Here is a 27,634-nt window from a genome sequence, read left to right as displayed (position 1 = left end):
CAAAAAGTTGGAGAGCACCGTCTGAACGTGCTTCTCCAAGATCTTTGCAAGAGCCGGCAGCAAAGAAATTGGCCGGTAGTTAACTGGGACCTTCGGGTCGAGCCCAGGCTTTTTTAGCAGAGGGATGACCATTGCCTGCTTCCAGGCCGATGGGACCACTCCCTGGCTCAATGAGCGATTCAGAAGAGGGTTCGCCAATGGGTTGATCACTTCCGCACACTTAACCAGAAATTTAGCTGGGCAAGGGTCCAATGGCGACCCCGATTTCAGATTGCCCATAAGCACTAGGGAGGCAGAGGCTGCCAAAGATGGAAACACAGCCAACGTAGCGCCTTGCGGGGCCAGAGGAAACAAAACAGCCTCAGATTTAAATGGCCCTGTAGGTGCACCAGGTGGAAAAGAGTCCTGTATGAGTTTTATCATGTTTGTAAAAAAGAAGGCAAGATCCGCCGCCCAGGAATCTGAGGGCACCACTTCAGAAGCGATGGACCGAGGGGAGATAAATTCTCTAACTATAGTAAAAATCTCCCTGCAGGAGTTGGACGCCGCTTCTATCCTCCCTGCTAGGAAGGCTTTTTTTCCGAGGCGAATGTCCCGGTGGTAGGACTTAACCGCCGCCTTGTAGGTCAGCCTGTCCACACTATCATAGTGTGCCCGCCAGGCCCTTTCGGCTACCTTGCACTGCTGCCGCCTAGCCCGCAGTGCAGTGGTAAACCAGGGGGCGGATACCCGTTTCGATGTCAAGCGGGGGGGCAACACCGGGGCTAGATCGTTCAGCCTATCGGAGAGCCATGCTTGCAGCGACTCCAGATCTTGCTCCAGATCGCCCGAGAGAGGACAGGGATGCTCAAGAGCGGCCTGAGCCAACAGCTCAGGGGTCACTCTATTAAATGCTCTAGACACTCGCCCCCGCTGCTGTGGGACAGAGATGGACACCCCGGCCGTGCCTCTGATCGCAAATTTGGCAAGCCAATGATCAGACCACAGCACCGGGAGAATCTCCTTCACCACAAGAGCGGATGTAGAGAAGACCTGGTCAAGAGTGTGCCCCTTAACATGCGTAGGCCCCTGCAGATAAGGGATAAGGCCCAGCGGGGTCATTGCTTCAGATAGCTTAATAGCAGCCGGGTCAGACAGATCATCCATCCGAAAGTTAAAATCCCCAGCTACTATGCAATGTTCTGCTTTCAGAGCTAGTCCCAGCAAAACCGAGTCGAGGTCTTCAAAGAACAAACCCGGCGGGCCGGGGGGACGATATACTAGTAGTCCCTTTACTGATTGGTGCGGCGCTAGGGTAATCGTAAAAGCGAGGGACTCGGAGCCGCGGATATCCTCCGCAGGCAAAATAGTACACGCCGTGCCCTTCTTCACCATCAGTGCCACCCCTCCGCCTCTTCCCGTAACTCTGTCCTTCCTGAAGATGTTGTAATCCACCGGAATTGCCGTCGCAACATCCGGGTTGGAGGACTCTCCCCACCAGGTCTCAGTCACCATAAGACAAAGTGGCTTCTCAGTAACGAGAAGCTCAAAGATGTCTTGCGCATGTCTGCCCGCAGATCTTGTATTTAACAGCATGCAGGAATATTCAACGGCAGCGATGTTACTATTGGGGGATGATGAAAGAGCACGATTAGGGCGCCAGCCACAGCAAGGGCAACGAAACGTACCCTTGTGGCGGCCAGGAAAAACCGGACAGCAGCGACTCTGACAATAATTAAGAGAGCACAGCTCCTCGGGCGTGTAACGCACCAGTGACGCACCAAATGTGCACATGCCGGATGCCAGAGCCCCACCTGCCGACCCGACCGCCTCCGGGACGCTGACGGGCGCAGACGGGCAGGACTCTGGCTTGACTCCGGCGCGAGTCCGGCGCTCCCGCTGCGCGTCACCGCTGCGCGAGTAGAGCGAGCATTAAATAGGGCTCACCTGAGGTCCAAATCAGCGCTAGAGCGCTGAAACAAGTGGCACACTCGCCAATAACCACCCCCAAGATGGCGACCAGGCGCCAAAACGAAGGTAAGACGAATCCGCTCAAAACGCGGTGGGGGGAACAATTTAAATGCAGGTGTGTGGGCACAGCAAGATGGAATTAAAAGCAGGGGAAAAATAAAATTAAGAAAAACGAAAATACAAAAACTGTATTTTTTAAAACAAAGCAGCGCTGAAGATCACTATTCCAGCAGCATAGCTCGCGTGCGTGCTATTACCTTTACCAAGGACGAGCAAAGAAAATGCTCACCTTAAATAGGGCTCACCTGAGGTCCAAATCAGCGCTAGAGCGCTGAAACAAGTGGCACACTCGCCAATAGCCACCCCCAAGATGGCGACCAGGCGCCAAAACGAAGGTAAGACGAATCCGCTCAAAACGCGGTGGGGGGAACAATTTAAATGCAGGTGTGTGGGCACAGCAAGATGGAATTAAAAGCAGGGGAAAAATAAAATTAAGAAAAACGAAAATACACAAACGGTATTTTTTAAAACAAAGCAGCTCTGAAGATCACTATTCCAGCAGCATAGCGCGCGTGCGTGCTATTACCTTTACCAAGGACGAGCAAAGAAAATGCTCACCTTAAATAGGGCTCACCTGAGGTCCAAATCAGCGCTAGAGCGCTGAAACAAGTGGCACACTCGCCAATAGCCACCCCCAAGATGGCGACCAGGCGCCAAAACGAAGGTAAGACGAATCAGCTCAAAACGCGGTGGGGGGAACAATTTAAATGCAGGTGTGTGGGCACAGCAAGATGGAATTAAAAGCAGGGGAAAAATAAAATTAAGAAAAACGAAAATACAAAAACTGTATTTTTTAAAACAAAGCAGCGCTGAAGATCACTATTCCAGCAGCATAGCGCGCGTGCGTGCTATTACCTTTACCAAGCATATGGACTGTACAGGGCAGAGTGCATTTTGGGAGTTGTAGTTTCTTCATGACAACTGGGTAAATGAACCACACATGTGCATTTGTGTTGCAATTTGCTCTGCCAGCACCACTACCAGTGAACCAGCAGATGACATTTGTCCAGGCATCAAGGAGCTGGGCCTATATATCACTGACAAATTTCAATTAAATCTGGACTCCTTTGGTGGACTGGTTTTGGAACATGCACATGTAACAGTGACAGGACACAGATCACAAGAATGCCAAAGTTGAGGGTTGGCCAATACAGTTGTGTAAGCCACAAATATTCACGTTACATGTCCATGTCAGACTCAATTCAGGAGATGACAGTGAACATACACATAATGTAAGCTCATAAACACTGACAACTGTATATTGTGATCAGAGGAAAACAAAGTCTGACCTTGGCTCATCTATGTATGTGTCCCTTCCTGAATAAAACAACCACTACAGCATGATTTTGCCTAAATTTCAGCGTGCACAGTGGCCAAATGGCCGAACAGCAGGACCAAGTCCAGAGCAGGAGTCCATCAGTGCTCCGGCGGCTATGACCTCTTTCGACCAGTGAGGAAGAAGAGGATGAGGAGGGACCCTCAACATCTGGAGGCAAGGCGATTGCGCCCACCCAGACTGACAAGGAACACAGATCTGGCGCTACAGCCCGGGTGGAGGCTGTGGACATTGAAGTGGGGGGAGAACCTGACACCTCTGGCCATGGGGTGGTTGAGTGCTACTCTTCCCCCAGACTATTCACCTGAGGGTTCGATCGAAGTATCCTCCGGGCGGGCCACTACACAACTTGGGACTGCCATCATCCCCTCCCTACCTCCAGAGTCCCCCATTCCATCGGGGACTCCAGCTGCATCCCCTGCAACCAGTCCCCCTCATCATAGCTGCATGCTCAACCACAACATCGGCTCCGGACCTGAGGCACCTCCTCTCTCCATTCTCACCCAGGCCCCTCCCTGTGTTGTTCCTCGAGTGGCTGTCCCAGAATACTTGAGGTGGATGTGTGAGGGTCAGCCAGACATGTCCGTTTGCATCAAGCTGTAGGTTTCTCCGGAGATACCCATGATGTGAGCGGAGCTTGTCAGAACTCTGGCCACCCTTATAACCAGCGTCAAATCCCTGGCCACAGCCATGTCATCTGTCCCAACTCCCTTCCCATACCACCATCAATGTCTCCCCCTGTCTGTTGGCCCACACTGTTTCCACCCGTACCCCTCGTGTGTCCCGAACCCATGTGGTGCCTGTTCCTGCACCGACCAGCCATGTGCCTGCATCAGACTTGGAGGATCTGGACATTGTGGTAATAGAGGATGACCAGAAGGACACTTGACTTTTTGACTGATACATCTTTGTGGACAAAAATGTACTTTCCCCTTGTAAATAGACTGGTTTCCCTGATGCTCCCACACCTGTATTCTTTTTGTTGCCGCACCCCAATCCAAGTTCCACTTTCCATCTGCATTAAGATCATCATTTGTTTTCTTTTCTCCCTTCCAAACGGACGGTTGTTCTAATATTCTAACATAAATATATTTGAGGAATCCTACTTACTTTAACTTATTTGACTTCATTGTGAATGTCTGGTACAGAAAATGGACACGTATCTGGTGAGTCATCTGTATTGCACATTATGGGTTGTTGCAATGATGGGTTACACTTATTACTGTGTCACACACACACATACCTCCTCACATCTCCTGACCACCTACATCGTTATACAGGACATTATACACAACAGAATCTTACTTGGGAAGATTTTTACTTTTTTTGTACAATTATTCACAGTGGTCAATTTAATTTTGGGATGTTGTCAATGGCGATTGTGTTTGCGGCATCACAATTTCGGAGGTGATGATTGCTGTGAGGGATCATGTCTGGCTTGTTGCCTACATGTATGTGGGTGTTGTCCATGTGCCTGTACAGGGTGACCTACATGTGCAGGGGCCGATGGTGTATGCACAGCTGGTGTTTGTGCCTGGACAAGAGTTGGTTGTGTAGGTGGTGGGAGTGCCTGTACAGTGGTTGGTGGTGGTTGTGCAGGTGGTGAGAGTGCCAGTACAGGAGTTGATGGTGGTTGTGCAGGTGGTGGTAGTGCCTGTACAGGGGTTGTTGGTGGTGGTTGTGCAGGTGGTGGGAGTGCCTGTACAGGTGTTGCTGGTGGTTGTGCAGGTGGTGGGAGTGCCTGAACAGGGGTTGTTGGTGGTTGTGCAGGTGGTGGGAGTGCCTGTACAGGGGTTGCTGGTGGTTGTGCAGGTGGTGGGAGTGCCTGTTCAGGGCGGCGGTGTGGATGTGTACCTTTGCTGTGGTCCTGGGCAGTTGGTGGTACAGGTGTGTGGAAGTGCTGTCCTACAAGCAGACATTATGGCTCCCCTCCCTGCTTTGACCATGAAGGGAGACTTTGGATCACGTTTAACATGCCCTCCATCATCTTCATGGCCAAGGCATGGTGTCTTGCACTCTCCTTCTTTTGGATTTGAATTAAAAAAAATGTATAAAGCGCACTTTTACCATTGCGGTTTCATGGCGCTAAATAGGAAGCTGAAGTTGCTGTGAGGGAGTGAAAAGCTTTAGGATGGGAAGGCTTGACAAAAGAGATGGGTTTTAAGCCTTTTACGGAACTCAATGTAGGTGGGAGCAGATCTAACAGAAATAGGGAGAGAGTTCCAAAAAGTGGGGACGAGAACAGAACATTTGAAACCACCAGACCTGCTTTTCTTGAAGCGGGGAACAACAAGAAGGAGCTTAGTAGAGGAGCGTTTCTCTCTACTGGGACGGTAAACAGTGAGGGCAGAGGAAATGAACGCCGGGGCAGTGCCTGCTAAGGCCTGGAATGTTGTACAACCCAGTTTAAAAAGAGACCGTTCTTTGATGGGTAACCAGTGGAGGGAATTAAGTGTGGGAGTGATATGGGAAGATTTGGGCAGCCTAAAAATCAGGCGAGCTGCCTGATTTTGCACCAACTGAAGGCGTCGGAGGGCACTGGCAGGGATTCCATTGTATACAAGGTTCCCATAATCCAATCGCGATAGAACCATCTCCATTAAAATCAGTTTTAGTGCGGGGGGGGAAAACGGGAAATTTTTCGAATGATACGGAGGGCAAAGAAACAAGAAGAAACAACCAAACTTATCTGGGTGTGAAGTGTGAGGTGTTGGTCAACCGTAATCCCCAGTGTTTTGGCAGAGAGTGATGGCAGAGGCGGGGGACCTAAGGAGGGTGGCCAGAAGGAGGGGGACCAGGGAATGCAACTGCCCCCAGCTCGGTCTTATCCGGGTTTAGTTTTAAGTGGTTGGAATTCATCCAATCCCTGATAAACAGCATTATGGATTGAAAATTAAGGACAGAAGCAGAAGAATGAGAAAGATTAAAGATGAGCTGGAGGTCATCGGCGTAATTGTACACCGTGACCTCCATCTCCTGGAGGGCACAGATGAGGGGAAAAATGTACAGGTTAAATAATAAAGGGGAAAGAGAAGATCCCTGGGGGACACTGCACTGAACCTTGCGTGGAGGGGCAGTGTACTCAGCGAGACGGACTGCCTGAGTGCGCTCACTCAGGAAAGAGCTGAGCCAGACCAACATTGTGCCCCCTATGCCCGCCGCCTTGACACGGGTAAGAAGGATGGAGTGACCAACCGTGTCAAAGGCGGCGGACAGATCCAGAAGGATGAGGGCCCGAGGAGTTTCCGTGTCCAGCCCCTCTCTTAGTTCGTCTATGACTGAGACCACGACCTTCTCTGTGGAATGTCGAGGTCGGAAGCCCGCCTGACATGGCGCAAGGTAAGCGCTGTTGGATGGATATCAAGTCTCCCATATTCCTGGACATGTCCTGCCAAGTTCTATCCCTCCTATCCAAAACATGGCTCAGTCTATCTACCACCTGAGGAAATTGGACCATGTTCTGCAGGGACTCAGACATGTCTGACAGGGAAGCCCCTATGGCACGGATATCCTGCCTCACATCTTTCTGCTGTTGGAAGAAGTCCTGCTCCCACTGGCCACCATAGCCAGGTGCAGGTCCCTTCTGTAGGTGTCTGCTATGGATGGGACCAGCAGGTCCAACAGCAGGGGGTGGCAGGTGGAAGCCTGTGGTCAGGAGAATGGTGCCCAGGGGATACCTGTCCCGCAACAGAGTTGGTACTTCCCCCAGATGGTGGAGAGGATGCCGGGGATACACTGTATAGGGAAGAGCGTGTAGGGAAACCACCATGTCAGTCCTAGACATGAGGGCAGTGAGGGAGTGATATCTGTGTTGGGTGGCGTGAGAGCGTGGCTGGTTCACCCTATACTGGGGACAGGCAATTGTTTGTTTTGGAGGAGGCAGAAAAACGTTGCTGGGTGGAGGATGTGATGCTGTGAATGATTTTGACAATGTGGTATGATTGCTGTTGATGACATCTGAATCGTCATCCCCGCAGTCGGTGGACATTTAGTCAACATCCTCTTCCAAGTCTTTGTCCTCAGTAACTTCCTCCTCCTCTTGCACAGTACTTGCTGCCGATATTACTGCCTGGAGGATCAGTGGATTTTCCCCTCTGATTGCCTGTCGGCCCACACTGGTTGTCGGTCCATCATCCTCATCCTTTTCGTCCCCTGTAATACAGAGGTTGCAACTGTGTTAGTGATTGACCTGGTATTACATGTGATGCAACACAAGGGTTGGATTAACTGTACTTTGCATCAACAGATGAGGATCATGTGACCTGGTTAGTGTACCACCACAAATGACAGCTCACACCATAGCACTGATGTGTTAAACGGAGGTGGACATTATACAAGCAAACTCACCAGCTCCAGCCACAACTTTATGCCCCTTCGCGATCACCCCTGTTCTCAACTGCTGAACCTGTCTGCTCATTGATGTTGTTGACATGGCTGTCCCCGATCCAGCAAATGTCGAGGAAAGTGACAATATTCTCAATGATCTGCATTACTAATTAACAAACAGGCATATGTGACACTCATTATATGTATGTCACTTTGTAAACAACAACTGCTGATTCCATACAGAAGGGGATCTTGAGCTCTGTCATGGCTTAGTAATCTAAGCTAATGACACACTATGCCAGAATTACCTGATGGAGGGGTGCGAGAGGGTTTCACTGCTGCAGCCAGGATGTCATGCATTCCCCGGGATGGTGTACACTGCACTGGTGTCATCCTGTCAGCAGCTGTGATGAGACATACATGTCCATATTTCAGGACAAGAGATGGTAGCTATGAGCTAACATGTCATTCTCAATAACAATTGACCGGATAATCCAGGACAATGTGCGGCATGTTTCCCTCATGGACTTTACATGTGGGCCCCTGCTCACATGCAGCAGTTGCCAGCTGTTACCTCTATGCAGCACTGATATAAATAAGATGACACATCAACAGACAAACTTGTATGAAAAGGTTACTGATATTTCAAGGAAGGGGAAATATGACCTGGACCCCTCCGCATTACACTGATTTCACATTCACCATTAAGACCAACAGGTTTTGTGAGTGTAATATTGTCTGTTGACAAGTCAAAAGGTGTTCATGTGTGAGATGTGCTATAGTCTGGTACATAATGTTGGTCATTTGTGCTTCCCTACCCAAGAAACCACAAAGCTCATTTCTGACTAAGAGAACACAGATTTCTTATATCCATCCTTTTAGTGTCCTCTGTTTGCATACCCTAATTCCAACATCATGGTAGTATTTAGCTGACAACGGATGGTGTCTTGTAGAGCAGACATCCTAACCTCATATGTCAACCATTCACCTGTATGTGAATAAGGTATAAGAGGAGCCAAGCAGATCAATACCAATTTTGCCATAGATATTTTGCTAGGGAGTTTTCATATCATTGAATTGCAAGCCAGTTGTGTTTTGGACACTTCATATGACACATTGTACTGTCTTATGTCCATTCTGCGCTCACTTGGCATACATTTTGTGTCATCCTTTCATTAGCCACCAAAGTCTGATCTGGTATGTAATTAAATGCCCTATGAGCATATTGTGATGCAGGACAACAGTGTTGTACAACACATACAACATACAGTGGAGATCAAAGGCACATTTAATGAGCATTCAGGTACATTATTATTGAGTTTACTCACCATAACCCAGCACCGGCCCAGTGTGTAGTTCTGGACCAGATGTCACAGCAAACATTGTAGCAGAAGTCAGTGTGTGTCTCTGATTCTGGGAGGACCTCATTGTACCTACAATGATAAGTGTGTTTCCAACTTTACATTTCGTCTGTCACATGTGATGCACTCAATTTCAGGCACCAAGGATAAGCACAAGCAGTTGTGGGCACCACCGTTGCAGAAGTGTGTGCCACTTAATATCATGAGTGATCCCACATATAACTTATAATGGGCCAATTACCTAGAAGCAACATATCTCAGAATGACATGACTCTGAATCCTGAAGTAAGGTCCATTATCATGTTTTGTTGATGGCCAACAAACAAGCCATCCAATGTAAGAAGTAAATGACCAGCTGGGTGGACTGGGCGATTTCATGTATAGTGAAAAAAATTCTGAGTTGGACAGTGGATGCAGTGTCAATACTACTGACAATGGTAGCTCACTTCTTGTTCCGCATTGTCATATTTGGTAACAATTGAATTCTTGATTATGTCTACAGACACTATTACAATATAGTGGGGACACCCGTCTGACTTTTGTGGCACTCGATTGCAGTATTGAATTCCCAGGTCTGGCACTATTGGTGGAATACATGTTATGTTAACCAAGTACAAAGGTATGATGAGCAGAAGACATATTATATTTTATCTTTCGTAATTCACCTATGTCATTTGCTAAAGGTGAATGTCAATTGACAAATCCAATAGCTATTAAGCTAGTTTTTCATCTCTGGTTACCTTTCACATTTGGGCACCAGATGTCCCTCTGTTGCCTCCTGACAATAAATGCCTTTTGCAAAAGACATACAATTGATAGACGGAATGCAGAACAAATCAAAACATTCACCCCCAGTCAAGAGATTTGGATTGATCCATCATTCGTTTGCTTACCATGCCACCCCAGGTTTGACCTGGCCATAAGAAAATCAGTATTGACCCTGTGCCTCATTGGAACAGTCCAGCCCGAATTGCCAAGCCAGGTACTCCCTGGACCGGAAATAAGCATACTAAGACCGGTTTCAGGGTTTCACCCCTCTTCTGCCAGGATGCCTTGATTCCAGTGGCAGAGTGAGCCCAGTACCCATGTCTGGGCATACCTGGAGCTCTTAGGGCGAGAAAGCAAAAGACACACAATTGATGGACAGAATACAGAACAAATCAAAACATTCAACCCCATTCAAGAGATCTGGGTTAAATCCATCCTTATTTTTTTCACCCTGCCACCCTAGGTTAGACCTGGCCATGCAAATCAGTCTTGATCCTGTGTCTCATGGGAACAGTCCAGCCCGAACTGCCAAGCCAGGTCCTCCCTGGACCGGAAACAAGCATCCTAAGACTGGTCTCGGGGTTTCACCCCTCTTCAGCCAGGATAGCTTGATTCCAGTGGTACAGTGAGCCCAGGACCCACGTCTGGGCATACCTAGCACACATAGGGCCAGAAAGCAAAATACACACAATTGATGGACGGAATGCAGAACAAATCAAAACATTAACCCCAGTCAAGAGATCTGGGTTAAATCCATCATTCTTTTGCTGACCATGCCACCCCAGTTTAGACCTGGCCATATGCAAATAAGTCTTGACCCTGTGCCTCATGGGAACAGTCCAGTCCAAACTGCCAAGCCAGGTCCTCCAAGGACCGGAAACAAGCATCCTCAAACCAGTTTCGGGAGTTGACCCCTCTTCAGCCACGAGAGCTTGATTCCAGTGGCACAGTGAGCCCAGGACCCATGTCTGAGCATACCTGGCGCACTTAGGGCGAGAAAGCAAAAGACACACATGGAGTACCTTGCCTGGCAGTTCGGGCTGAAATGTTCCCATTGGATGCAGGGTCAAGACTGATTTGCATATGGCTGGGTCCAAAATGGAATGGCATGGTGAGCAAAAAAACAATGGATTTAAGCCCGGATCTCTGTACTGGGGTGAATGTATGACATTGTTCTAAATTCTGTCCATCAATTGTTCTTTTTGCATTTGTCACCCCGAGTGGGACGGGTATGCTCAGACGTAAGTGCCGTGCTCTCCATGACACTGGAATCAAGCTATCCTGGCTGATGAGGGCTGAAACCACAAAACCGGTTCTAGGATGCTTGTTTCCAGTCCAGGGAAGACCTGGCCTGGCAGCTCGGGCTGGACTGTCCCATTAGGCGCAGAAACAAGACTGATTTGCATATGGCTGTGTCCAAACTGGAATGTCATGGTGAGCAAAGAAACACTGGACTTAGGCCCAGATCTCTGTACTGGGGTGAATGTATGACATTGTTCTGCATTCTGTCCATCAATCGTTCTTTTTGCAATGTATGCCTTTTGACCATCTCCTGACCTGTTTGCCTTATCAGTTTGAGAGGGTGGTATGCCTTGCTCTGGGCGATGTTGTTTCCTCCCAGAAGATGCCAGGACCTCTGCTACTGCGGTTGTCTGTGCTCTGGCTGAATATGTCAATAGGTGAGAAGAGAGACAAGTAAACAAATGGGAAATGTACATGTGGACATTTTCAGGCATTACCCCAGACTTTCTTCATGTTAACAGTGTTGTGAAGTACTACAGCAGACGGGGCAGGTACGTCCAGTGGGGCGTTGGGGATGTAATGATGTGGCATGGTGGTAAATGATCGAAGGAATGTGTGGATGAAATACTTTGATCCGAGGATTCTCTTACCTCCTGCTTTGTGATTTTTGCTGGCACAGGGTGAGTTACAAGATTCAGCGAAGTCGCTTTTCATAGGCAGCTGCAACGAAACCTTACGCCTGCTTGAAGTAGACGTAAGGATTGGCGTAGCATGTTAGGTATGGGCAGTCCATGAACATAGTTGGAGTTGCGTTGCACTAGCGACACAACTCCAGCAAAGCGCCGTCCTTACACCATCAGAAGAGACACACATTTGTCTATCCCTGTACCATGGTGCGCAGCATTGTAAATGCAATGCATCCGTGGTGGGGCAAGGGTAGAATTGCATGTCGCATCGGTGCTATCGCATCCCTGCTAATAAGCAGGGATGCGCCAGTCCTTGTAAATCTGCTCCCTTGTATTGTCCCAATTCATTTGTCAGTTGATTTTCATATGATCCGCAACTCATTACATTATTGACTGACTCAGACACATCTGGATGAGTGTAAAGGGCACTTTGTCAGTTGCTACTAAGCAGGGTTAGGTATATACGGCAGCAGTACTATGCCCATGTTTTCAATAGTGGGAAAGGGATTTGCCATTTCTATTACAAAGGATTCTGGGACTTTTGGAGCAATATACGCAGGGTAACAAATGAGTCTCTGACTGACTATATTTGTATATACACTTTGTACAACTTCATTACTCACAATGCCAGTGCAACACAGACAATCTTTTCATGCACTTTTTCTTGTCATCCCATTTACCTGGTACTATGTTGTTGACATCACTCACAGGCAGCCCATGAAATATTTGGGGGTGAATTGTGGTGAGGATATCCTCCTCTAGTGGGGTGAGACAGAGCCGGGTTCCAGAGTGTGGGGTAGGGAGGATCCTGTTCAATTGATCCTGGAGTACTTCTCCTTCACCCTCTGCTTTTCATCCTGCCACTTCTTCTTCATATTCTAGACTGTGCGCCTCTCCTCCCCCAATTCTGTGACAGCAGAGGCTAATTTCTGCCATAGAGCTACCGTCTGTGTGCCACTGGTGCAGTAAGGTGGGGGACCATGTAGGCGTTTGTGGTGCCTCACTATGTACTACACAAGCATGGTGGTCTCCTCAGGGGTAAAGTTCTTCTTCCTTCTCATTTGTTCCATTTTCCTCTGGGGATGTACAGCGATTGTAAACACGAATTCTCTGTGGCCAAACCTGTTCCTTCAATGTGTGCTGATTTTATATGTTTGGTGGTGCTGGTCATGCAGTTAGTGTTAATTGACTTTAGCTGGAGCATGGTGGGGGATGGTAAGCACTTGAAACGTTCATCAGGCCAAAATGGAGGTATTCCGTGAGAGGAATTCCCACTCCGAATGCGTAAATTCCGGCCCGTGTGCGGACATAAAGTTAGTAGTTGTAAATCCATTTCATGAATACCAAAAGTAGTAAGTTCATTATGTGAATATCAAAAGTAGTAAATGCATTCTGTAAATACCAAAAGTAGTAAGTTCATTCTGTGAATACCAAAATGATAGTAAATTTAAGATTATGTCTCAAGTTAGTTCCCTGAACTGGGCCCAAAATGTGCATGTTTGATGTGCTTTTTATGCTTCTAGGAGCCATAAACGCAAGATTTGAGAATGGCTAAAAGTGAATGAAAATGGCCAATTTACTCACTCTGAGGTCTTAAAAGGTTTATCCCAGGAAGTGAATTAAACAACATTTCGAGGCATTTAATGTTCAAGCAAAAACAGCTGATTTTTATGAAAGAGATAACACCTCCCCTTACGACATGTTTCTGAAAGCTAAAAATTGGTCAGTTTTCAAATGTTGTACCTTTCAACACCATCTCACATTTGTATTTCGATCATCACTTTTAGACATAAAATTAGCATGTTTAAAGTGATTTTCATGCTTCCAGGGGCCCTAAACGCAAATTTTGAGATTGGGTAACAGTGAATGAAAATAGTGAATGTACTCAATCTGGGCACTTAAAAAGTGTTTTTTCACCCCAAATGTGAATTCAATAACATTTGGAGGTATTTAATGTTCATGCGAAAACACTAGATGTTTGATGAAAAGAGATAACACTCCTCCTTTCGACATCTTTCGGAACGGACAAAAATGTTTCATTTTCAAATGTTACATTTTTCAACTATACCTCACATATATATTTGAATAATCACTTTTAGAGATAGATTAAGCATGTATAAAGTGATTTTCTTGCTTCTAGAGGCCCTAAATGCAAGATTTATGGAATGGGTAAAAGTGAAAGAAAATGGCCAATTTACTCACTCTGTGCCCTTAAAAGGTTTTTCTTCACCCCAGGAAGTGAATTAAATAACATTTCGAGGGATTTATTGTGCATGTGAAAACAGCTGATTTTTATGAAAGAGATAACACCCCCCCTTACGACTTGCTTCCGAAAGCTAAAAAATGGTCAGTTTGCAAATGTTGTTCCTTTCAACAACATCTCACATTTGTATGTGGATCATCACTTTAGAGATAACATGAGCATGTACAAAGTGATTTTTATTCTTCCAGGGGCAGTAAACACAACATTTGGGAATGGGTAAAAGTGAATGAAAATAGTGATTTTACTCAATCTGGGCACTTAAAAAGTGTTTCTTCACCCCAAAAGTGAATTAAATAAGATTTGGAGTTAATGTTCAAGCGAAAACACCAGATTTTTTATGAAAGAGATACCACCCCTCCCTTACGACATGCTTCAGAAAATTCAAAAATGGCCCTTTTTCAAATGTTGTATCTTTCGACTACATCTCACATTTATATGTAGATGATCAATTTTAGAGAGAAAACAAGCATGTTTACAGTGATTTTTGTGCTTCCAGGGGCCCTAAATGCAAGATCGGAGAAATGAGTAAAAGTGAATGAAAATAGCAGATTTAATCACTTTGAGCTCTCAAAAATTGTTTCTTTACCCCGGGAAAAGAATGAAATTACATTAAGAGGCATTTAATGTCCAAGCAATAAAGCTCGACTTTACATGAAAGAGGTAACACCCCCACCTTAAGACATGCTTCAGAAAGGTAAAAAATGGTCCATTTTCAATTGTTCCATCTTCCAACTACATCTCACATATGTATTTGGATAATCACTTTTGAAGACAGATTGAGCATGTTTAAAGTGATTTTCTTGCTTCCAGGGCCCGAAATGCAAGATATGTGGAAAGGTAAAAGTGAATGAAAATGGGCAATTTTCTCACTCTGAGCCCGTAAAAAGTGTTTCTTCACCCCGGAAAGTGAATTAAATAACATTTAGAGGCCTTTACTATTCAAGCGAGAACATCAGATTTATGATGAAAGAGATAACAGCCCCCCTTACGAAATGCTTCAGAAAAGTAAAACATTGTAATTTTTCAAATACTGCATCTTTCTACTTAAATTTTAGAGATTTATTAAGCATGTTTAATGTGATTTATGTGCTTCCAGGGGCCCTAAACGCAAGATTTGAGAATGGATAAAGTGAATGAAAATGGCCAATTTACTCACTCTAAGGTCTTGAAAGGTGTTCTACACCCCAGGTAGTTATTTAAATGGCATTTGGAGGCATTTAATGTTCAAGCAAACACGCCTGCATCCTTCAACTACATCTCACATTTATATGTGGATCATCACTTTGACAGATAAAATGAGCATGCTTTAAGTTATTTTTGTGCTTCCAGGATCCCTAAATGGAAGATTTGTAGAATGGGTAAAAGTGAATGAAAATAGGATAGGACAAGATAAAATGTATTAAGGGCACTTATACCCGAGTGTGTCATGGCGGCATGTAGAAGGGGTAAAGCGAAGAGCATAAAACAGCCAACAAGGATGCAAATAGCCATGGTTTCAACAGCTTTCCAAAAGCCATAAGAGAGTTCACATTAGAGATGGGGGAATACAGAGAGTTTCAAAATTTGGCGGCTACTACCGAGAAGGAACGCCTACCCCACCTGGCCCTGCGGTATCTTGGAGAGATCAGTTTTTTCAAGGAGGAGGATCACAGAGCTCTCCTAGGGGCATACCATTGGAACATGGTTTGCTACTGCAGTAAACCTTTACTGTGCACAGCTTTGTATACCTTGCTCAGAACCTTGAAGGAGATACGTTGCTTAATGGGAAGCCAGTGCAAGGCATGAATCCCTCTCTCTGGCAGATAGTTGCTTTGAAATGTTCAGGATTAGCCTAGCTGCAGCGTTCTGATCAACCTGGAGTTTGTTCATGGAAGTTGCATTGATGTTGAGGTATAAGGCATTGCAATAATCAAGCTGGGAAGTGATAAGTGCAATGAGAGTGGACCGATGCAATTCAGGTAGGATGTAGGATATCACCTTTCTGAGAATCTTTAAGATATAAAAACAGCTGTTGACCATACGGTTGACCTGAGCATCAAAGGCCAGACTCTCTTCAAAAAAAGCCCCTAGATTTATTACCATCTTTGCTGTGCGCCAAAGACCAGTACCTCGGTCTTATCAGCAGTGATCTTAAGGGAGTTACTCTCCTTTCAGCAGATGATGCTTGCCATAGACTGGTTGAATTTCTCTGCAACAAGTTGTAAATCATGAAGATGGAAGCAATGATTTGAGTATCGTCCTCATACGAGATCACCTGGAAACCAAATGATCTCACCAGCTCAGCCAGAGGGTCACATATATGTTAAATAGGGTGGGGCTAAGAGAAGAGCCCTCTGGGACCCAACATAGACGGCTGAAGGCTTTAGCTCTATAAGTGCCGCTGCTAACAATATTCGTTCTCCCTGACATGAAGTTATGTAGGAGCTGTAGAGAATTACCCCAACTCCCACTTCCTCCAGACGTTGGACCATGCGTGATGGGGAGACAGTATCGAAAGCTGCCGACAGGTCGAGCATGATCAGCACCGCAGAACCTCCCTGATCCACCTGCATCCGGATATGGTCAGTGGCTGCAATAAGAGCAAACTCTTCACCTTGCCTGGTGTGAAACCCATACTGAGAGAGGTGTAACGGTGCCTGGGACTCAACATGGTTCAGCAGTATAGTGCTGATAAATTTTGCCATCATTTTTTCGTGGGAAGGGAGAAGGGAGATAGGGCAATCGTTTTTCAGCTCATAGGGGTCGGTGTTGTTTTTTTTAGGAGAGATAAGCCTCCTTCCAAGTGTCCGGGTGATTCACAGCTAGAAGAATATTATTGATAACCTTACACAGAAAGTTAGCAACAGGGTCAGGAACCTGATTAATTAGGGAGAGCATATAAGGGTCTGAGGGAGTGCCGAATTTAAGGCCTATTAGGAGATCTTTAGAATGTTGGGTAGTAATTTGTGGGAAAGAGATAAGGGGACCCTTTCCACGAGTAGCTTCCTCAGCTTCTTTCAATTGCAGGGCTGTGGAAGGTGGACAGGATTTTAACACATGCCTCCTGTGGTCCTGATTAGCCTCCATGGCTTCCGGGTCTTCAATTTCCGCAAGACTAAACTCTTGAAAGATCATGAGGACTTTGTCTGGAAAGTAGGTAGCTACGCTATCACAAAAATCTTGGAAGGGGGTCAGCATCTGATTTCCTGGTGTCTCAGAGATCTCCTTGATGACACTAAAGAGTATACTGGATAAATTATGAGCTGATTAAATCTTTTTGGTAAAGAAGCAGGACTTTGCTTTGAAGATGGCATGCTTGTATTTGTGTAGCAGGTATTTTTTTTGCTCAACCTTCACCCTAAGACAGCGGTCCCTACGCTATTTACCCTCTTGCCACCTGACTCAGGGATCTGAGCTCTTCTGAGAACCAATGGGCCAACGATTTAGCTCTTCTAGTAATGCAAACTTTAATAGTGGCAGCAATGTCGAGCGCCTTGTTAATCCAGTTGTGGAATCCCTCAGCCGCAAAAGGAGCATTATATGTCTCTGCTCACAAGCTATACCCAAGGTGGCCTCCCATTTAGAGACTCTGAGCTTATTCAGAGCCCTACAGCTAATGGACCTCGGAATAGAACCCTTCTTCCCCATAGTGGGGTGGTTTGTGCAGACTCTGGATTCAATCAACCAATGGTCCATCCAGCTGAGAGGTTGCACAGTCTCAATCGCTATATTCTCGTGGTTGGTGGGGATGCCATCCAGAGTGTGGCCGGCGGTGTGGGTAGGAAATTGTACAAATTGCTCAAATCCTAAAGGTGACATGAACTCAAGGCGGAGCACTGAATCTTTACCTAGATTGTTTTTTAGATGGTAGGTAAAATCCCCTGCTATGGTAAGATAAGTGGAGTTAGCAAATGGTTCCTATTGTTTTATCCCCATGCCTTTGTAAACCTGGTTTTAGGGCCAGCCAGGTGGTATACCAGAAGGCCTGAGAAGTTGAAAATATCTGATAGCTTAATACCAAAGAAGGCTACCTCCAGTAGCGAGCCAGGATCTCCCTTTACGATGCCCAGAGTGCATCTATAAGAGCTCTCAGCCACCAAGGCCATTTCATCACATCTGCGGTCGAGACGATCACATCTGAGAATGATACAGCCAGGTGGAACAGCATTGGCCAGGTCTGTAACCGAATTCTCCCTAGTCCATATCATGGTGACAAAGAGGCTGTCTAAATTAAGAGTTTGGATAATCAAAGCGATTTCAGTTTTGTGTTTCGTCATGGAGAGTGTGTGTATTAGCGCCTGGCGAAAAGGACTGGATTTGGGACCCTTTTTGACAATAGTCCCAGGTACAGAGACTGGGTCATATGTGGGTCTGAAATTGCTATGCTGACAATATTCAACCTCCACAGTAGTAAGGATAAGCTTGTTTGCACACCCCAGTGGAGTGGTTTGGGATTTAATTTGAGAAGACCTGTCCTTGAGTAGGTAGTAACTGGGGCATTTTCATCTTCTGGGGGAAAACACGCAACATGCCCGGCCCCTGGGGCCATCCTGGCACGGACGAGCACCAACAGGCCTGCCTGCAGCATGCCCACTGCGTGTGTCCGCTGCACACCCGGGGACGCTTTGGCATTTAATGCCTCAACCTGGAAGTATGCACAAGCTGGACTGCTAACCCCCAAGATGGAGGCTGGCATGAGTGCACAGGACTCTCTCCGCACAAACGGGAAAACCTGTGGTGGACCAGGGAGTCCCAGAAACAGACAGAAAGCCCCAACAACAGGAGAGGACAGATGCCAGACCAAGGGCATAGGCCAGGCAGCAGAAGAGAGCATCCGGTAAGTGACTGTGATGACAGTGCAATGCAGAACAGCTAAAATGCTATAATAGGTAAAACAAGTGTAGCTAAAAGTAGTTAATAAAATATACCAAAGCAGAGGAGCAATCACTGAATCCATGCATCAACAGCACACCCGGGGTTGCTTTGGCATTTAATGCCTCAACCCGGAAGTATGTGCAAACTGAACCGCTAACCCCCAAGTTGGCGGCCGATGTAAGTTCACAGGACTCTCTCCGCACAATCAGTAATACCCGTGGCAGACCAGAGAGTCCCACAAACAGAAAGAAAGCCCCAACAACAATGGGATAGGAGAGACGCCAGACAGAGGGCCTTGGTCAGGCAGCAGAAGAGAGCATCAGGTAAGTGACTGTGATGACAGTGCAATGCAGAACAGCTAATGCTAAAATAGGTAAAACAGGTGAAGCTAAAAGCAGTTAATAAAATATAGCAAAGGAAAGGCGCAACTCACTGCACCAAGCGTCCAAGAGTGTATTTACTGACTTTGAGTACTTAAAAAGTATTTCTTCTCCCAGGGAAGTGAATTAAAAAACATTTGGAGGCATTTAATGTTCAAGTGAAAATGGCCAATTTGTGATGAAAGAGATAACACCCCCCCTTACGACATGCTTCAGAAAGGTCAAACATTGTCCATTTTCAAATGTTACATCTTTCAACTACATCTCACATATGTATTTGGGTAATAACTTTTACAGATAGATTGAGCATGTTTAAAGTGATTTTCTTGCTTCTAGGGGACCTAAAAGCAAGATTTATGGAATGGGTAAAAGTGAATGAAAATGGCCAAATGACTCACTCTGAGCTCTTAAAAAGTGTTTCTTCAGTATGGGAAGTGAATTAAATAAAATTTGGAGGCATTTAACATCCAAGCGAAAACGCCAGATTTTTGATGAAAGCGATAACACCCCTCCTTACGACTTACTTCATTCAATAAGGTCAAAAAAGGTCCAGTTCTTCAACTACATCTCACATTTGCATGTGGATCATCAATTTTAGAGATAAAAGGAGCATGCTTGAAGTGATTTTTGTGCTTCCAGGTGCCCTAAATGCAAGATTTGAGTAATGGGCAAAAGTGAATGAAAATAGTGAATTTACGCACTCTGAGCCCTTAAAAAGTGTTTCTTCACCCGGTGAAGTGAATTAAATAATATTTGGTGGCATTTAATGTGCAAGCGGAAACGCCATATTTTTGATAAAAAAGATAACACCAACCCCTTATAACAGGATTCAGAAAGGTAAAAAATCATCTCACATATGTATGTGGATCATCATTTTTAGCAATAAAATGAGCATGTTTAAAGTGATTTTCAAACTTCCAAGGGCCCTCAAAGGAAGACTTGTAGAATGGGTAAAAGTGAATGAAAACAGCGAATTTCTGCACTCTGAGGGGCATATTATCAAGGGGGTTTATCTCCACTTTTTTGGCTTTAAAAGCCAAGAAAGCGGAGATAAAATTATCTCCCTATTACCAAGCTGTCGCTAACACCAGTTAGCGACAGCTAGTAGGAGATAGCGACCATCTTGGGCCCCGCTTTGCATGTCAGTGATATTTATCACTAATGACATGCAAAGTGGGCGTGCCAAGATGTTAGCGACTGGAAACAGTCGCTAACATCGCTATCTCCTATTACCAACTTTTGGAGATATTCGCGCTAAGCGCGAATATCTCCAAAAGCTAACACCTGCCCTGAGCAGTTCTTAGCCATGTTATCCGATGGGAGGTGGATAACATGGCTAAGAGCATTAGCTCGGTAATGCATGAATATCGCTGACTTTTCAGCGATATTCATGCATTGCGGCCGTTTTTTATCGCATTTGCGATAAACCTTGCTAACAGCAAGGTTTATCTGCGATAAAAATCGCCGATCTGCGGCGATAATTTTTGTCTCTAAACAAGTTAGAGACAAAAATTATCGCTAGTTGTTGGTAATATGCCCCTGAGTTCTTAAAAAGTTCTGCTTCACACGAGTAAGTGAAATAAATAACATTTGGAGGCATTTAATGTTCAAAGCAAAAATGCCCGATTTCTGATGAAATAGATAACACCCCCCTTTATGATATGCTTCAGAAAGGTAAAAAATGGTCCATTTTCAAATTTAGCATCTTTCAACTGCATTTCAAATTTGTATGTGGATCCTCACTTTTAGAGATAAATGAGCATGTTTAAAGAGATTTTTCGAATATTTGGAGAATTTGAAAAAGGTGAATAAACATAGAGAATTTACTCACTCTGAGCCCTGTAAAAGTGTTTCTTCATCCTGGGAAGTGAATTAAATACCATTTAGAGGCATTTAATGTTCAAGCGAAAATGCCTGATTTTTGATGAAAGAGTTCACTCCCCCCTTTACAACATGCTTCAGAAAGGGTATTTTTAAATATTGCATCCTTCAACTACATCTTACATAGGTATTTGGATAATCACTTTTACAGAGAGGTTGAGCATGTTTGTTGTTTCTAGAGGCCCTAAATGCAAGATTTATAGAATATTTAAAAGTGAATGAAATGGGAAATGTCCTCAATCTGGGTGCTTAAAAAGTGATTCTTCACCCCGGGAAGTGAATTTAATAACATTTGGAGGCCTTTAATATTCAAGCGAAAATGTCAGATTTTTGATAAAAGAGAAGGCACATGCTTCAGAAAGGTAAAAAATGGGCTGGTTTTAAATGTTGCATCTTTCAACTACATCTCACATTTGAGTGTGGATCATCACTTTTAGAGATAAAATAGGCATGTGTAAAGTGATTTTTGTGCTCTTGGAGCCCTAAACGCATGATTTGAGAAATGGGTAAAAGTGGGTGAAAATGGCCAATTTACTCTTGCTGAGCCCTTAAAAAATGTTTCTTAACCCCGGGTAGTGTTTTAAATAACATTGAGATGCATTTAATGTTCAAGCGAAAATGCCCGATTTTTAATGAAAGAGACAACACTCCCAATTACAACATGCTTCAGAAAGGTCAAAAATGGTCCCTTTTCAAATGTTGCATCTTTCAATTACATCTCACATTTGTCTGTGGATCATCACATTTAGGGAAATAATGAGCTTGTTTAAAGTGAATTTCTTGCTTCTAGGGTCCCCAAATGCAAGATTTATGGACTGGGTAAAAATGAATAAAAATGGCCAATTTTCTCACTCTGAGCCCTTAAAAAGTCTTTCTTCACCTTGGGAAGTGAATAAAATAACATTTGGAGGAATTTAATGTTCAAGCGAAAACGCCTGATTCAAGAAATAACACCCCCACTTACGACATGCTTCAGAAAGGTAAAAAATTGTCAGTTTTCAAATGTTGCATCTTTCAACATCTCAAATTTGTATGTGGATCATCACTGGTAGAGATAAAAAGAGCACGTGTAAAGGGATTTTCATGCTTCCAGGTTCCTTAACCGGAAGATTTGTAGAATGGGTAAGAGTGAATGAAAACAGTGAATTTACTCACTCTGAGCCCTTAAAAAGTGTTTCTTCACCCCGGTAAGTGAACTAAATAACATTTGGAGGGATTTCATTTTCAAGCGAAAAAGTCAGATTTTTTTTAAAGAGCTAACACACCCCCCTTACGACATGCTTCAGAAAAGTAAGAAATGTCCATTTTTAAATGTTCCATCTTTAAACTACTTCTCACATATGTATTTAAATCATCACTTTTAGAAATAAAATGAGCTTGTTTAAAGGGATTTTGTGCTTCTAGGGGCCCAAATCGCAAGATTTGTGGAATGGGCAAAAGTGTATAAAATAGCGAATTTACTCACTCTGAGCCATTAAAAAGTATTTCTTCACCCTCGGAAGTGAATGAAATAACATTTGAAGGCTTTAATTTATAAGCTAAAACTTTACATTTTTTATGAAAGAGATAACACCCTCCACTTGCGACATGCTTCAGAAGATTAAAAAATGGTTGGTTCAAGTACATCTCACATATGTATGTGGATCATCAATTTTAGAGTAAATAAGCATGTTTAGTGTCATTTTCGTGCTTCCAGGGGCCCTTAATTTAAAATTTGTGGAAAGGTAAAAGTGAATGAAAATGGGCAATTTATTCACTCTGAGGCCTTTCAAACTCTTTTTTAACCCCAGCAAGTGAATTAAATACAATTTTTAGGCATTTAATGTTCAAGTAAAAATGCCGGATTTTTGATGAAAGAGAGAATACCCCCACTTACGACATGCTTCAGAAAGGTCAAAAATGGTCCATTTTCAAATGTTGCATCTTTCAACTACATCTTACATTTGTATGTGAATCATCACTTTTAGAGATAAAATTAGCTTGTTCTAAAGTGATTTTTGTGCTTCTAGGGGCCCTTAATGCAATATTTGTGGAATGGATAAAAGTGAAAGAAACTGGCAAATTTACTTACTCTGAGCCATTGAAAAGTGTTTCTTCACCCCAGAAGTGAATTAAATTACATTTGGAGGCATATAGGGCCTTATTTATGAAGGCCTTGCGCCACCGGTGCGTCACTTTTAAAATGGGAAAAAGTGACGCACCGGTGGCGCAAGGCCTTCATAAATAAGACCCTTAATGTTCAAGCGAAAACGGCCGATTTTTGATGAAAAAGATCATACTTACGGCATGATTCAGAATGGTAAAAAATGGCCTATTTCCAAATGTTACATCTTTCAACAACATCTCACATTTGTATGTGGAGCTTCACTTTTAGAGATAAAATGAGCATGTTTAATGTGATTTTCGTGCTTAGAGGCGCCTTAAATGCAAGATTTGTGAAAATGTAAAAGTGAATAAAAATGGGCAATTTACTCACTCTGAGGCCTTAAAAAGTGTTTCTTCACCCCGGGAAGTGATTTAAATAACATTTGAAGGCATTTAATGTTCATGCGAAACTGCTCGATTTTTGATGAAAGAGATATCCCCCCTTTACAACATGCTTCAGAAGGTAAAAAATTGTCAATTTTTTAATGTTGCATCTTTTAACTACATCTCACATTTGTATATGAATCATCACTTTTAGAGATAGAGTGAGCATGTTCAATGTGATATTTGTGCTTGGAGAGGCCCTAAATGCAAGATTTTTGGAGAGGTAAAAGTGAATGAAAATGGTAAATTTACTTACTCTGAGGACTTAAAAAGTGTTTCTTCACCCCCGGAAGTGAATTAAATAACATTTGGAGGCATTTACTGTTCAAGCAAAAACACCTGATTTTTGATGAAAGAGATAACACCCCCCTTACAACGTGCTTCAGAAAGGTAAAAAGTTGTCCATTTTTAAATGCTGCTTCTTTCAACTACTTCTCACACATGTATTGGAATCATCACTTTTAGAGATAAAATGAGCTTGTTTAAAGCGATTTTTGTGCTTCTAGGGGCCCAAATCGCATGATTTGTGGAATGGGTAAAAGTGAATGAAAATAGCGGATTTACTCAATCTGAGTCATTAAAAAGTGTCTTTGAGGGCCTTAATGTACAAACTAAAATGTTATATTTTTTATGAGAGAGATAACACCCTTCCCTTACGACATGCTTCAGAAGAGTACAAAATGGTTGGTTCAAGTGCATCTCAAATATGTATGTGGATCATCACTTTTAGAGATAAAATAAGCATGTTTAGTGTCATTTTCTTGCTTCCAGGGGCCCTAAATGCACGATTTGTGGAAAGGTAAAAGTGAACGAAAATGGGCAATTTATTCACTCTGAGGCCTTAAAAAGTCTTTCTTCACCCCAGGAAGTGAATTAAACACCATTTTTAGGCTTTTAACAAGCAAAAATGCAGCGTTTTTGATGAAAGAGAGAATACCCCCACTTACGACATGCTTCAGAAAGGTTAAAAATGGTTCATTTTCAAATGTCGCATCTTTCAACTAAATCTTACATTTGTATGTGTATCAACACTTTTAGAGATTGTTTAATGTGATTTTAGTGCTTGGAGGGGCACTAAATGAAAGATTTGTGGAATGGGTAAAAGTGAAAGAAATTGGCACATTTGCTCACTCTGGGCCATTAAAAAGTGATTCTTCACCCCAGAAGTGATTTAAATAGCATTTGAAGGCATTTAATGTTCAAGCAAAATGGCCAGATTTTTTATGAAAGAAATAACAACCCCCTTATGAAATGCTTCAGAAAGGTAAAAATGATCTGTTTTCAAATGTTGCAGCTTTCAAGTACGTCTCACATATGTATGTGGATCATCACTTTTATTGATAAAATGAGCATGTGTGGTGTGATTTTCGTGCTTCTAGGGACCCTAAATGCAAGATTTGTGGGAAGGTAAAAGTGGATGAAAATGGGCACTTTACTCACTCTGAGGCCTTAAAAAGTCTTTGTTCACGTTGGGAAGTGAATTAAATACCATTTGGAGGCATTTGATGTTCAAGCAAAAATGCCGGATTTTTCATGAAAGAGATAACACCGCCCCTTACGGCATGCTTCTGAAAGCTCAAAAATTGTCCGTTTTCAAATGTTGCATCTTTTAACTACATCTCACATTTTTTCTAGTTCAGGTGAATATTGCATTGTTTCGCAATACATTAAAAATGTCAGGGTTTTAGTTTCAGTTTACCTTCTGCTGTAATCTTGTTTATGGACGGGCACCCATATTGACGATATCAGTGTAATCAAATGTAGGGAAACTTTTCACCTTCATTGAATTGTTAGCCAAATTCTTCTGTAGTTTCATTGTCTTTTCAGGTTATTTAACCTACGTCACTCAGACGGGAATTGATACACAACACTGGACAACTGCTGTAGCGTGCAGCAAAAGATTGTATGTTGTAAGCTGATAGACCTCATCTGGGCTTATTTTTTAGATATTTTTAGCTTTGAATGCCTTCCTTCCCATATGTAGGCTTTTACCTCATGGTTCGCATGTTCCATTTTCACTAGCAACGATTGAATGTCACAGATAGAAGATAGGTCATATTTAAAAAAAAATTATTGAACCTTGGCACCATCTCCGTTTTGACTGTTTAGATGGTGCATGACAAGAATCTTGTTTAAAATAGATAAAGTTTCATAATGATCAAGTCAAAAATATATTCAATGTAAAAATATTTAACAATAGAACATAGAAGTTAGGAATATCATTTTGTATGTATATAATATCATTTAGTTTAATATACCTGTATCAAATATTGATTTTTCATTATTCATTATATTACATTTCTATTCATCTTAATATACATTTTAGGTGTTTGTATTTTTAAAGTAATTGTATTTGTTAGCATAGTTGTTAATTTGTACATTTAATTAGTCATTTATAATTTAGTATTACTTTGCTGGGTTTGTGAAGAATAGGATGGGGAGTTTATTAAAAAATATATTATTGTTTTTTATTTTAAATGTGTTCATGTTAAGTATTTAGTTAATTATATTCATTATTTAATTCAGTAATTGTTCAATGCTTTAATTCTTTTTGTGATTTTTAACATAAATGTTCATTTTAGTATTCTTTATTTACTAATTGTATACAATGTATAATTTAGTGAATTGAAGGTTTTGAAGCAGAATAGGGTGGAAGGCTATTCAAATGTCAAACATTTTTCAGCAATTTTTTTCATGTTAATTAGTAATTAGTGGTGTAAATTATTTATTTTGTTGTTGCGTAAATTAGTTGTTGGATTTTAATTAACTAATAAAGCATTGGTAAATGTATTTAATAATACATTTTGTAAACACATTTTATATTTATTATTGATTTTAATTGTATTGGTTTCATTTATGTGGAAGTCTAATGCTGTTTTTTTATTTTGTATTTGTTTTTATTAGGTAAGGAACTGTATTTATTTTAAATACATTTTGTTTTAATTTGTTCAATTATTTTTGTAGTACTATTTGTTGACCATTAGATTTAATTGCATTTTTTATAAACTTATATTTCATGTTTGAAATATGTTTTAATAATTTTTATTTTGTTTGATATTTAAAGGATTTTTTAAGAATTTGGAATGGTATTTATGAAACTTTCTAAGTCAAATGCTTTACCTGCTCCTGCCTGCATTAGAGTAGATACAGTAGATCTAACCCCACCAAGTCAATTTTTTTCCATTAATTTGCTTACTTGGTGGAAATAGTAAATCTATCCCTTCAAATTTCAACACTTTCCCTGATTTTTCTTGTGAGAGCAGGAATATTAAATGTAACCAACCCTCAAATAGTGACAACATGGTAAACCTCAAGGCTGTTGATTGACTGAATTTAATCCCCAACCACCCGATCACAGAATCAACACATGACCAGTGCCGATGGCTGACTAGAACTAAAGATACAAGCTTTACAGGGTCCTTGATCAGGTACTTCTGAGGTGGGTAGTGGGAAGAATCCCACAAATACCAGTTTGGAAAATGGGCCAGATCCTGTAATATGTATCTCAAATAGCCCAAGGTCAGAATCCATACACCTTTGAGCTTATTTATGAGAGCCCTGCATTATTGTTGCACCACGTAGAGTGGCGCATGTGTGACACAGGGCTTTCAATCCGATTTATGAAGCCATGCAAAGCCACATTACGTTGCCTCATAAATCATGAATAAGGTGACACAGCATCTCCTTACCATTAGGTGTTCCAAGGGCGCTGAGGTTGGTTTTTCCACGAAACCCCCATGGAATTTTTCTCTGCCCCAGATTTTAAAATTCTTGAACACCTGGCGAAGCCCCAAATCCATATGCCTCCAGAGGTGAGGTGTAACAAGAACTATGTTTAATTCTCCTTGCTTTTCATCTTTCTATGTGTAATGCATTATGCAGCACATGTATAAGGAGGAAAATGCCTCTTAGCAATTCTGCATGCAATCAAGGAATCTTTTACCATGGTACAAGGTTCCTACCTTGGCTCTAAGCTGCAGAAACGTCACCAGCTCAGG

The sequence above is a fragment of the Lissotriton helveticus genome, chromosome 3_1, assembly GCF_964261635.1.
Source record: "Lissotriton helveticus chromosome 3_1, aLisHel1.1, whole genome shotgun sequence".
Classification (NCBI taxonomy): domain Eukaryota; kingdom Metazoa; phylum Chordata; class Amphibia; order Caudata; family Salamandridae; genus Lissotriton; species Lissotriton helveticus.
The sequence above is the reverse complement of the archived record's forward strand: the minus strand, read 5'-3'. Positions refer to the sequence as shown.